The following is a 13408-nucleotide window of genomic DNA, read 5'->3' as shown; positions in this document are numbered from 1 at the left end:
TGAGCACTCCATTGGTGTGGAGTCTAGACATCCCCGGTGACAAAAGATCCCATGACATGGCCATTCAGAGGCTTGGATGCTCCAGCCTGGCGAAACGGGAGTGATCTAATAGAGACTAGTCTAGGGTCTAGGAGAGTGAAAGAAATCTCCATCCCACCTGGTTGTTTGGCCTGTTTGCTGTTGTTGTTCCCTGTTCAAATTTCCACCCTGGCTCTTGGCCCTTGTGCACCTCCTCCTTCCCTTACAACCCTGGACATAGGAGGCTATAGCGCTTGGCTTCCCTGGAAACATGCACCAGGAACAGGTAAGAGCTCGATTTCATTGGTTGAAAGATAAGTACTTACAAACATTGGGCATTCTCAAAGTCAGAAAGGTAAAAACGAACCCAAAGAGTTTTCAAGTTCTCGTCATCTGAGACAATCTTTGGTAAATTAAAATGGACATGTCTTTTGGAGTTACCAACATCAAATATAACAGATAATCAACTTTCATCCTATCTGAATTTATTAAGTTCATATTGTATCTGTTGTGATTTGTCAGCAAAAATGACTTAATAGGATGGTTGATTTTATCTGTCTCCTAAAAACGTGATGGGTAATAGGTAAGAACAAGTAGGTTGAATAGATAAAAAGGTTTGCAAGTAAAATTTTTAAATAGCTTTCAAAACCTTTGATAACCTGAAACTTTGAAGTTTTGCTAAATTAAATGATGAGTTGAATTCATTGAATATCTAGGTTTCTTGGTTGGTGTTTTTTTTTTTTCAAATAAGATAGAATACTAAAGCATTGATTACAGAACGAAGGTTTGTCTGCTTTTGGCTTCATATTGCAGAGAAACTGAGGATACTTGGGTCTGTTAATAAAGATGCTTTATGCTTAATGAAATTATACTACGAAAAAATGTTTCTAGAAATTGTGAAATACATTCATAAATTTGTCAATCTAAAGAATTCTGGTGTAACAGTTTACCATTGGTTTCTGTTTAGTTTTCACTGGAGACTGAGGTTTTTAAAAGTCAAAATCCTAATAAATATAATTGAGTCTGTTAGAAATTATAGGGAAAACAACTCAGTATGCAAGAAAAGTTAAGATGTGTTTCGATAAGATACAAGGAATGGGAATATATTGAGGGGGGGAAAAAAGAAAGTAATTTTGTCCTAAAATTAAGACTGACAGTTTAGAGAGAAGGCTGAGGACAAAATATGAATGAAAAAGAAAGTTATAGAAGGTTTGTGAAGGGGAATCTTTCAATGAATTTTATTTGTGATCAGGACAAACTAAGGTTAAAATGAATGAGCCTTAAAAGTACACTAAGTCAGAATTGAGGTTCTGCTTCTCTCTCTCTTAAAATAAGACAAAGTTTTCTTGGATTGTTGACCTACTCTTTTTTTTTAATAAAGATTTTATTTATTTATTTGACACAGAGAGAGAGCACAAGCAGGGGGAGTGGCAGGCAAAGGCAGAGAGAGAAGCAGGCTCCCCGCTGAGCAGGGAGCCCAATGCGGCACTCGATCCCAGGACCCTGGGATCACGACCTGAGCCGAAGGCAGTTGCTTAACCAACTGAGCCACCCAGGCGCCGTTTGTTGACCTACTCTTGATAAGACACAGTAAACAAAGTTTTTCCTTATCTGCCCAGAAAAACACAGTTTCTATGCTTTGTCTTTATCAGGTCTTTGATTACTTAAAAAGTTAAAACTTCTCAATATTGAAGGGGCTAAGTTTTGCTAACAACTGTGTAATTCTCTGTAGAATATCATATTGCCAGCTTGGGTAAATAGATACTAAATATTAAGGTTTATAATGTTCTGTAATCCAATTTAGGCATGTGCTTTAAAACCTTCTGAGGTTTGTAACAAAATCCCTAAGATTCAAATTTAAAGGAAGCCTTTCTGACTAAATTAGGCTTGTTTATTTGGTATGTTAAATTAAATGGGAAACGTTGTCAAACAAATGATGATAAACCTTCTTAGATTATGTTGTTTGGGTAAATGCTATAACTGTTCTAGAAATTATATGAGACCCCTAAAGTTTTAATATGTCAAGTCATCGCTTGACATTCTAATTATTGAAATGTTGTGTGTCACGAAATTACCAGATTTCCTTGCCATCTGCATCATAATGAACTCCCATCAGATCTTTAACCATGGCCATTTTTGAGCTTTTCTTTGTCTTTTATAGTTAATGTTCTAATGCTCTTGCAAAATATGTTTCATCTTCAAGGAGATTCATGAAAAGGACTTTTTGACAAACACAGATTTTTTGATATCTTTAAGGTCATAAAACTAAGCTGAGTAAGAATTTCCAGAACTAGTGGGAAAGCTGCAAATGGAACAAGAATTAGTAACATGGGACTAAATGAATTGAGGAAGATGATAATAGTTTTTATGACTCTTATTTGAAACATTGCTGGTTCCTTAAATGTAAGGAAGTTTTCTCTTCAGATATCTACGACTTACAAAAATATGATAAAGTATTCCTTTTTGAACAAATTGAAACATTTAACTTTTCTCCCTTTACCGGAACCCTCCAGAATTCTGAAACTCTTAATGAGTAGTTTTCCTTTCATAGCAATTATAATTATTTGCCTAAGTTCATTAGTATCTGTTCTCCTTGTAACAGGACACCATGGGAAACATTGGTTATATTACCAAGGCTCTGACTGGAATGTCATATTTGAGAGAGACCTGCATAGACTCAGATATGACTGGACAACTTGAGGGAACTAAGGTTGACTTTATGGAGTCAATAGAGACCCTTGGAAATATTGACCTGATACCTTGCTTACAGAGTTCCCAGCAGCCTTACCAGGTGAGTGAAAAATGAGGGATGGGGTAACTGGGTGATGGACATTAAGGAGGGTATGTGATGTAATGAGCACTGGGTGTTATGTAAGACTGAGGAATCACTGAACTCTACCTCTGAAACTAATAATACATTATATGTTAATTAATTGGAATTTAAATTTAAAAAATAAAAATTTAATAAAAATTTTTTTTAATCCCAGGAAAGCAGTTTTTTGGGTTTGTTTGTTTTTTGCTGTTTCTGTTTTGTTTTGTTTTTGTTTCTTAGTAAGCTTTACAGACATCATGGGGCTTGAACCCAAGATCAAAAGCCACATATTCTACTGACTGAGCCAGCCAGGCACCCTCTAGCAAAGCAGATTTTAAAAACTTATAGGGTCAACTGCTATTCTTGCCAAGCTTATGTAAATTGCTAAAACTGGACTTGTTTTACCAACAAATCAGTCTTAATTTGGCTATCTTTGATGCCAATGAGGGTGATTTTAGAGAAAAATTATGTTTTAATAACACGTCTTTGTGGGTGTTAGATTCTAGTTCTGATTATCTAGTGTTAGTTGTGTGCCTATAAACCTGGGCTAGATCCTGAATTCTCCTAGTTTGTTAGGAGCTGAATATCTGTCTCTGACCTCCAAACTAAGGTTTCCAATTTTCTTTCATTCTCTTGACTTGGAATCATTGAAAACTAAAACTGCCCTTTTTCCTGAAGCTGGACAATGTAAACCTTCCTTAGGAAGGCTCCAGCCTTAGCATTACCTGATTTTGACAAGCTGATTTGTACGTACATGAAAGACAAGGAATAGCTGTAGGTGTGTTAACCCAAACGCTGGGGCCGTTAAAAAGCATGGTAGCTTATTTTTCTAAACAGTTGGACACAGTGGCCAGGGATTGGTCCCCTTGCCTAAGAACTGTAGAAGCCTCATGCCTCTTGGTAAAAGAAACAGAAAAACCATCAGCCAACCTATGACTGTTTGGACCCCACACCAGGTTTTGAGTTTTCTAGAATCAAAACAGAATGTTACAACATCAGGCCATCATAGAGAACCCCCAGATAGAGCTGCCACCCTACTCCCCAGTCATGAAGTACTTGATTAAATTTACTCTAGCGCAGAGATCTCCAGAGCGAACCTCTGTCCAATGCAGAGGAAGTCTGGTTTGTAGATGGTAGCAGTTTTATGGGAAATCGACTAAGAAGGGCAGGATATGCAGTAGCACCCCCAAATGCTCTCGTAGAGACGAAAAGATGGCCCCAGGCACCTCAGCCCAAAAGGCAGAAATATTAGGTAGAACCTAAGAATGGAGTAAAGACAGGGTGTTCATTATTTAGACTGGTACTAAATATGCCTTCTCCGGAATTCCTGCCCATGGAGCCACATGGAGGGAAAAGGGCTGCCAAGTCTGGGGAGATTTTGCATTTGCCACTAACTCCCACTCTACCACTACGTAAATTCTCCCCATCCTACTTCCAGGATGAGATCAAAGAGGCTATAGTATAGGGCTCCAATAGTCACAGGATGGATGGTAAACAATAATGCGAGAATCTGGGTACCTAAGCAGATTGCTTGGGGATTCCTTAAGAGTACACACAACTTACCCATCAGGGTAAGCTTCATACCTACTGTTAATAAAGATTATGTGCATGCATAATGAAGGAAGCAATGAAGGAAATTATTATTATTTTTTTAAAGATTTTATTTATTTATTTGAGAGAGAGAATGAGAGACAGAGAGCATGAGAGGGAGGAGGGTCAGAGGGAGAAGCAGACTCCCTGCTGAGCAGAGAGCCCGATGCGGGACTCGATCCCGGGACTCCAGGATCATGACCTGAGCCGAAGGCAGTCGCTTAACCAACTGAGCCACCCAGGCGCCCGCAATGAAGGAAATTATTGAGAGGATAACAAACCAATGTGTCTCCTGTAGACAAATGTACAAACCAGACCTCCCGTACTCCGTCTAGTTAGAGCAACCCAAATTTGGGGGACAATGCCAGGCGAGGATTGGTGAACAGACTTCACTGTAATGCCAAAGGCCCCTGGAGGGTCCAAATAACCTTTTGGTGTTCAGAGATTTATTTACTGGATGGATAAAGGCCTTTTCCTGTAGGATAGAAAGAGCTAAAAAAGTAACAAACGCCTTAAACATCAAATTGAGAGTACAGTCTGCCTGGAGGCCTCAATCTTCTGGGAAGACACAACATGCTAACCGAACTCTGAAAAAGACTCTGGCAAAATTGTGCCAAGAGACACAGGAAAATTGATTAAAGTTACTACCAATAGCTCACCGTAGAATGAGAGCTGCCCCAAAGGGCAAACTAAAAGCTCAGCCCATTCAAAATGAGTTATGTGAGGCTCTTTCCAAAAGGCTCTGACTCCGTCTAACCTCCAGAGGTTTCTCTGGACCTTAAGCATATGACTAATCTCCAACAGGTGGCAGATGCATTCAACAAATACGGAAATTTTTGCCTCCTGAAATTTTCACCTGCATGGACCTGGGGACTGGGTGTACATCAAAACTTAGAAAAACAGGCCACCCCAGGATCAACTATACCCTATATGGACAGGCTCTGCCTAGGGCTATTAACCACACACTCTTCCTTAAAATTAGAGAGAGTCGTGCCTTGGATCCACCATACTAGAGTAAAAAAGCATCTGCCCAGAGGCCCCAAAAGAAATGCTACCAGCACCAGATGACAGCAAATACTCCTGTGAGCCACTCACTGACGTGACACTCCTGTTCAGGACACGAAATCATTCTCTCTGTGACTGTCCAGCTTACTGTCAGTATGTGACAAAATAGACAATACTCTAGTCCCCTCTACCTTGGTCTGATTTTATTTTATTTTTATTTTTTTTTAAAGATTTTATTTATTTATTTGAGACAGAGAGAATGAGAGAGAGAGAGAGAGAGCACATGAGAGGGGGGAGGGTCAGAGGGAGAAGCAGGCCCCCCGCCGAGCAGGGAGCCCGATGCGGGACTCGATCCCGGGACTCCAGGATCATGACCTGAGCCGAAGGCAGTCGCTCAACCGACTGAGCCACCCAGGCGCCCCTTTGGTCTGATTTTAAAATGAACACCTTCTTGGGGCGCCGAGGTGGCTCAGTAAATGTGTTTGTAGTAAATACATAGGTGGATAGGGGTGCCTGGGTGGCTCAGTCGTTAATCGTCTGCCTTCTGCTCAGGTCATGATCCCAGGGTCCTGGGATTGAGCCCCGCATCCGGCTCCCTGCTCTGCGGGGAGCCTGCTTCTCTCTCACTCCCCGCCCCCATCTCTACTCAGAATGGCCATTCTAGCTTAAAACACCTGGTCAGGGTCTGCATTCCTGCACTGGGCAGGAGAGACAAGGAGCAGATGACCTTGATTTCTGGTGCAGGCCCCTCAACAACACGCAGCAACAGATTAACTCAAATCCCTTGCTTTAGTGGTCTGACTTGAGTGGAAACACCATCCTGTACTTTAAAACAGCTCTCACAAGGCCTTGTCCCTTCTGAAACCAACACAAGAGTCAATCCAATCCTGAAGCTTCTGAAGCTTTGTTGAAAAACATGAGATCAGGTTTTCCTCTAAGTCCGTTTGGGAAACTCTGTCTCCCGAAAAGACCAAAAGGACCTCCCAGCCAGAAGCAAGGATGCTGCTCACACCTTGGCCACACCAGGTTCAACTGAAACTGGAGACCAACAGTCTCCTTGTAGGAAAGCTGGGTTTTGCTCTTAACTCTTCCCTGAGTTTGTGAACTCTTCAGCTGATAGCATCATGTCTGTGAAGTGTTTGGCTTCACAGAGCAGGGAAACAGAACAGCCAAAGGCTAAATCACCCACTGAGAATGACCACCATAAACATGTCCTCCTTTGCCCCTTTCAGGGAAATCAGAGATGGAGCAGAAGAGAAAGTCAAAGAGACCTGAAGTGACTATGAGAAGAACTCAGTTAAAATAAAATGCAAACAGAACGCAGCCTTGAAAATTCCCCCGAGCAGACAAAACCAGTTTAGTCATACAAACAAAGCTTAATTTAGCTTATTTTGCAAGGCTAACTTGACCTGGGTCATTTCTTGCTTGTGCCTCTGAAAATCGCAAGCAAAACTCTTCCCTGAGGTTCATAGGAGGTCACCAGTGACAAATTCCCTATCATTTAAGAAAATTCTAATATTATAATCAATCACTGCTTTCTCACTATATAAGCTGCTTTATCACAATATGCTGCTGAGCCTAACATTCCATCTTTTAGTTTGAGTGCTCCTGGTTTACAAACTTTCTTTTTGGTGTGTGCGCAGTAATCTCTTACTCATTACTACTTTGGCGATTCACTGGTTTCACTTCTATTTCTGAACTTTTGCCATTTCGTGGCATGAGAAATGGGATCCAAAAAATACCCCCAATGAATCTGAGGCGAGTGAGCGAATGGGTCTGGTACCCAGAGAGCCCATGAGCTCACTGCTTTCTTATCAACCCTGAAATTGAACATTTAAGAAAAACATCTTAAGATAATGATTAGCCATTTCATGTCTAATCCAAACATAATTGTAAAAGCAAGTAATTAAATAAATGTAAATAAAAAATGTCTAACTTAAATCGAATAATAGATATTTATTGAATATGTAAGCCATTTAAAAATAAGGTAAACATTAAATGATAAAGATAAGTGTATTTACTTTGGGCTTTTAATTTTTGATAGATACAGACGATATTTAGGTTTATTAATGAACATGTTTTTTGCCATAATGAAAAAAAAATTTAAGGATTATTTATTTGAGAGGGTGTGCGCGCATGCACACGAGTGGGGGGAGGGGCAGAGGGAGAGAGAGAAACCCTCAAGCCAACTCCCCGCTGAGTGCGGAGGCCAGGCAGGCTCTATCCCAGGACCCTGAGATCATGACCTGAGCCCATATCAAGAGGAGGACGCTTAACCAACTGAGCCACCCAGGTGTCCCGAAAATTTCATTATGAGGAAGAACACACTTCTAGAAATTATGAAATGTATTTACAAATTGCTAATCTACTATGAGATACTAATAGATGGTAGCTCACAATTGCTTGCTTCCAAGGTTTCTCTGGAAAGCGAAGATTATTAAGAGTTAAAATTTATAATCCATATGTAAAAATAAAACTGCTAGAAATAATAAAAATGGAAGAAAATGACTGTATATGAAAAGCAGGTAAGGAAAATAGATTTTTTTTTAATATTAAAGGAAAGGCCTGAAGGACATGATGTTGATTGGTTGGCTGTTTTTGGTAAAAGAAAAAAGAAAGCAATTTTGTCCTAAAGTAAAATGATTTTTCCAGAATAAGAAAAGAAAAAGAGGACAAAAGCTGAATGGATATAGAAAGTTGTAGGTTTGTGGGAAAGGAACCTTGAGAAAGAAATTTTATGTGTGGTCAAGTCTGACTAAGATCGGAATGGATTTATTTAAGTTAGAAAAAAAAGGAGAGTTTTAATGTCAAAAGTACACTGCTGTAAAATTTGAATTTGGTTTTCTCACTGTTAAAGGGACAAAGTTTTCTTAGATTATTGGTCTGCTCTTAAATAAGAAATTGTAAGCAAAGTTTTTTCTTTACCTTTAATGTAATCTGCCTAGAAAACTGAGATTCTGTGTTTTGTCTTGGTCAGGTCCTTGGTTATGTAAGAAAACGGAGTCTTCTCTAGCAAAAGAGCTAAATTTTTTTTACAGCTATGTAACTTTTTGTACATGTTAAATTTGATAGAAAATAAATAAGAAGTGATGCTAAACTTTCTATAGGGGATATTTGTATGAAAGTCCTAAAATCTAACATGTCCTGGTATAATGTTATCAGTTGTAATTTTTAAATGTATGTCATAGAAATAACCACATTCCCTTGTCAAATGCATTATAATGAACTCTTATCAGATCTTTAACCAGGGCCATTTTTAAGTCTTTTGTCACTTATAGACAGTTATTTTTTTACTCTTGATTCTTCTCTGAGAGCATTTACAATGAACTGTAAACAAAAGTACTCCATCTTCAAAGAGATTCGTGGAAAAGACCCTGACAAGTACTCTAAAATGCAGGTTTCTGAGAACTTGAAGATCATAACACCAAATTGGGTAAGAATTGCTAAAACTCTGATGGAAAACTGATTAATTCATAAAGCTGCTAACCCAAGAAGAAGCAAAGCAGGAATAATTACAGCAGATTGACTGAACTGATGAAGATGGTTATAACTTTTTATGATTCCATTTAAAACACTGCTAGTTCTTCAGTGTTTTGTTTCCTAGATTTAAAGGACCCCTTTTTCTCCTCTTTTAAGCTCTCTATAACTTACAGCAATTTGGTAGAGTGTATCTTTGCAACAAAGTTTGAAACGCTTATCTCTTTCTCCCTTCTTGATCCCTCCAGAATTCAGAAACTCTTATTAAATGTTCCTATTTTCATAACACAATATATACTTGCGTAAGTTCAATAAGAATCTGTTCTCCTTGAAACGGGACACGATTGGACAAGGCCTTGGCTTGGCTTCCTGGCCTCAAGTGACTTTTGAATGTCCAGTCTGAGATTCCTTATGAAGAGCTCCAGCAGAGCAGGTTTAAAACAGCCTACGTGGTCAATCACTATTCTTGCTGCAATTATGTAAATAATCAGGACAAGTTTAATCTGCAGACCAATAAGACTTACTGTGGTTATCTTTCATGAAGAGGAAGATGATTATATAGAGGAAAATTATCTGATATTTATGGATATCAGATTCGAAGTTGTTCGTTGTCTTTGAGGTTTTGTGTTCTACCTATAAACTGGGCTGAACTCTGAATTTTCCTAGTTCTCCTCCAATATTTGGCTAGAGCTCTCCAAAAGCTAACATTTCCAATTTTCTCCCACTCTTTAACTTGGAATTGCTATGAAACTAAAATTGCTCTTTCCCAGAAACCACGGAAGCTAAAGCTGGACTACTTGATAAAGACTTCAGAGAAATCACCACAACAGCTCATGGGTGGTGCGGTAGCTCGTGCCTATTGCAACGTGGCCACTCAGAAACATCATCAGAAACATCCACATCGCAAACCCGAAAACCTGACAGATGTCTACCACCTGCCCTCGCCCCATCTGAAGATGCTCACGACCCAACGTCCAGAAATCTTCTCAACAGGCTGTTCTCCAAACTCATAAGCAAGTTTTATAATCTGCTTGAACTATCAACCTTTGTTTACCTTTTATTCCATAGACATGTCTCTCATTAAATTACCTGCTTGCTCACACCATAGAGAAGCCTAATTTAGGTGGAAGCCCTCCTACAGTACCACCTCTTGAAACAAAACATCTCAGGTTCATCCTATCCTAAGTAATCATGAGGATATGCGATTGCTAATACATCGTGCTGTGCCTACGTACGTAAGTTCAAGAATTATAACCCATTTAAGTTATTTAATTGGCTAAATCTTGGCTCCTGGGAACCTCTGCTCTAGAGAATTTTACAATCCTTAGCTATTACTCTTTTTATAGTCATCATATCAACTTCTCCAGTGTGTTTTGTATTCTCTAGGGCTTTACATCGTCAGCAGCCACTCACATGCCAAATGGTATCTGTCAGGATCAGACAACTGGATGAAACCAACAATAACCACAGAAGTGATGAAGATGTTGATTGCATCTTGGCCTGATGATGCAACTGGACAAAAACCTCAAATGTGTGATTCTTCAACCTGACTACATCAATAGTGGTAACACAGAATAACACCATACTAGCTGATACTACTCTCAGCCTGCTAAGAGAATGACCAAAAGGGGGGAATTATTAAAATAAAAACAGAGACCAGTCTTGAAAATTCCCTGAATTGCTTGGGGCGCCGGGGTGGCTCAGTTGATTAAGCGTCTGCCTTCAGCTCATGATCCCAGGGTCCTGGGATCGAGCCCCACATCAGGCTCCCTGCTCAGCGGGAAGCCTGCTTCTCCCTCTGCCTCTGCCTGCCACTTCCCCTGCTTGTACACTCTCTCTTTCTGTCAAATAAATAAAATCTTTAAAAAAAAAAAGAAAATTCCCTGAACTGTAGTTTAAAACCAGTTTAGTCATACAAACAAAGCTTAATTTAGTTTACTTTGCCAGACTAACTTGACCTGGGTCATTTCTTGCTTATACCTCTGAAAATTATATGCAAAACTTGAGCTACTTCCCAAGGTTGGTATGAGGCAACCACTGACCAATTCATTTTCATTTAAGGGAATGCTACTATTATAAACAATCTCTGTGAAGAATAGACACTGCTTTCTCACTATTTAAGCTGCTTTATAACAATAGAACAATGAACCTCATTCTGTTTTGGTTCAGTGAGTGCTCCTGGTTGGCAAACTGTCTTTTTTGGTGTGTGCTCAATAAACTTTTACTAATTATTTCTCGGGTGATTCGTTGGTTTTACTTCTGCTATTTCTGAACTTTTGACACCTCAACGTGGCTTGAAGGTACACGGGACCACAAGGGAGGCATGAAAAAGAACTGAATTCTGCCAACAATCAATGAGCTTGGAAAAGAACTCCGAGCCCCAAATGACAATAGCTAACCAAGACCTTGATCCCAGCAAGATGCTGAGCAGAGAGCTCGGCCACCTCATGCCGAATTTCTTTTTTTTTTTTAAGATTTTTTATTTATTTGTGAGAGAGAGAATGAGAGACAGAGAGCATGAGAGGGAGGAGGGTCAGAGGGAGAAGCAGACTCCCTGCCGAGCAGGGAGCCCGACGTGGGACTCGATCCCGGGACTCCAGGATCATGACCTGAGCCGAAGGCAGTCGCTCAACCGACTGAGCCCCCCAGGCGCCCCCCGAATTTCTGATGTACAGAAACTGCAGTTAATAAACGTGTTGCTTCAAGACACTTAAAAAAAATTAAAATAATGCTAAGAGGTCCTCGTGGCTCATGAAAGATGTTTCCAGCTTTGCCACTAACCCACCGTATGAATGTCACCTAACCCCTGAATCTTACCTCCCACCTGTCAGTTGGGAGAGGGCTGTATTAATATGTACTTGATAGAGTGGTAGGAAGAGCAAAAGAAAATGTGTTTGAAGGTACTTTGCATACCAGATGGAATTGTGTAATTGTAAGTTTTTACTGTAAACTGCCCCCCCCACCAAAATCATTGCGTTGATACGAATTCTGCATTTTTCTGTCCACATAGCTTTCATTTTAATTGAGCACACAATTAGATAAATCTTTATCTGTGAAACATTTCCTTGTGAAAAAGCAACATAAAGGCATTTTTTAAATCTAGAAAGACGATGTATTTTCTGAGGAGGTCATTCTTCCCTCAACACACATCCACGAGCTTGAAATGTATTAGTCCCCCTCTTCTCCTTTGGGAGCAGGGGGTCTGGCTGAAAACTGGTCACCCACACTCACGGCCATAGAGCACACACCTCCTCACACCTCCTAAAAAACAATGTCCCTCTGACAGTTGTGATCTCATCTGACCCTCTACGCCTGAGCCAGGACGGAGGAAATGACAGTGTGGATAAACGGTTGGCCCCGGACCACACCACCCATCAAGAGCAATGTCATCTTACTGCGAGGAGCTGGGTGTCTGTCCCCTGACCCCCACACCGTCTGGACTGGCAGGGGGCAGGGAGAACAGAGGACACTGCCTGCTTGTTCCGTGCCCAGGGTGACATCAGATTTGCCAATCCTGTCCCAACATTCCATTCACGTGCCCTTGTGGTGCCAAAGTCCCAAGGCCAGGCTGGAATTCACGACACATCATGCAGGGCGGTGTGTGGATTACCGGACTTGTTTGCTTTTAGTTAAACAAACGGGACTGGCTCTAAAAACTAAGTCCAGACTGATCAATGATCAGAAGTCTCACAATTCGAGAAAAACTTCATGTTCATTTTATCTGAATGCATTCAGTGGCATTAATGTGAACCACCCCCCCATTCCTCCAAAAAGAAAATATGCCCCTTCAATCATCCAGGTGAACAGGAGACTTCATTCCCTTCTCATCTAAAGCCTGAATTCTAGTTTCAAAAATACAAAAAAAAAAAAAAAGGATAGAATTGTATTGGTAAAATTGAAAAACATAGAGGCAGAAAACGGAATCTGAAGCACAACTTCTTTATACACAACAGGAATTCATTCAATAAGTTCATTATTTAGAGCCCCATTTCTTGTTTTTCGCCAACTGACGGATTTAACGATCAGCCACAAATACACGTTATAGCACAAGCCGGTAATGTTAAAAGGAGAGGACTTGGATTTAACAATCGCTTTGAGTGTTGACTGTCAACATCAAAGGAGGCTGTGGGCATATACTTTATATTGCAGAAAAGAGGCAAACAAACATGTTGGCATCTGAAGTAAGTACACGGACCCACCTGTAATTCTCATTCCACGGTTAGCAGGATACACACCACCTAGTTATTTCTTGACTAACTTACCCTCCCTCCCTTGCCCTTCTCCTCTACCTAAACCAGGGAGGGACTGGGGTTGACCTCAGGGGGGCCATTTGCCCCAGGCAGGCTGTCAGACACACAAAAGCACGGATGCTCAATAATTATTTGAAATAATAATTCTCTTACATATACCTCCACCGGCGCAGATAATTGAGAGAGGAGTTCATTCTCTTGGTACTCACAGATAGCGGAACGAAGGCCGGATCCAAATTACTAATGAGAGTGTTGA

The sequence above is a fragment of the Mirounga leonina genome, unplaced genomic scaffold (genome assembly GCF_011800145.1).
Source record: "Mirounga leonina isolate KUSES-001 unplaced genomic scaffold, KU_Mleo_1.0 Mir_366, whole genome shotgun sequence".
Classification (NCBI taxonomy): domain Eukaryota; kingdom Metazoa; phylum Chordata; class Mammalia; order Carnivora; family Phocidae; genus Mirounga; species Mirounga leonina.
This window is presented reverse-complemented; position numbering follows the sequence as displayed.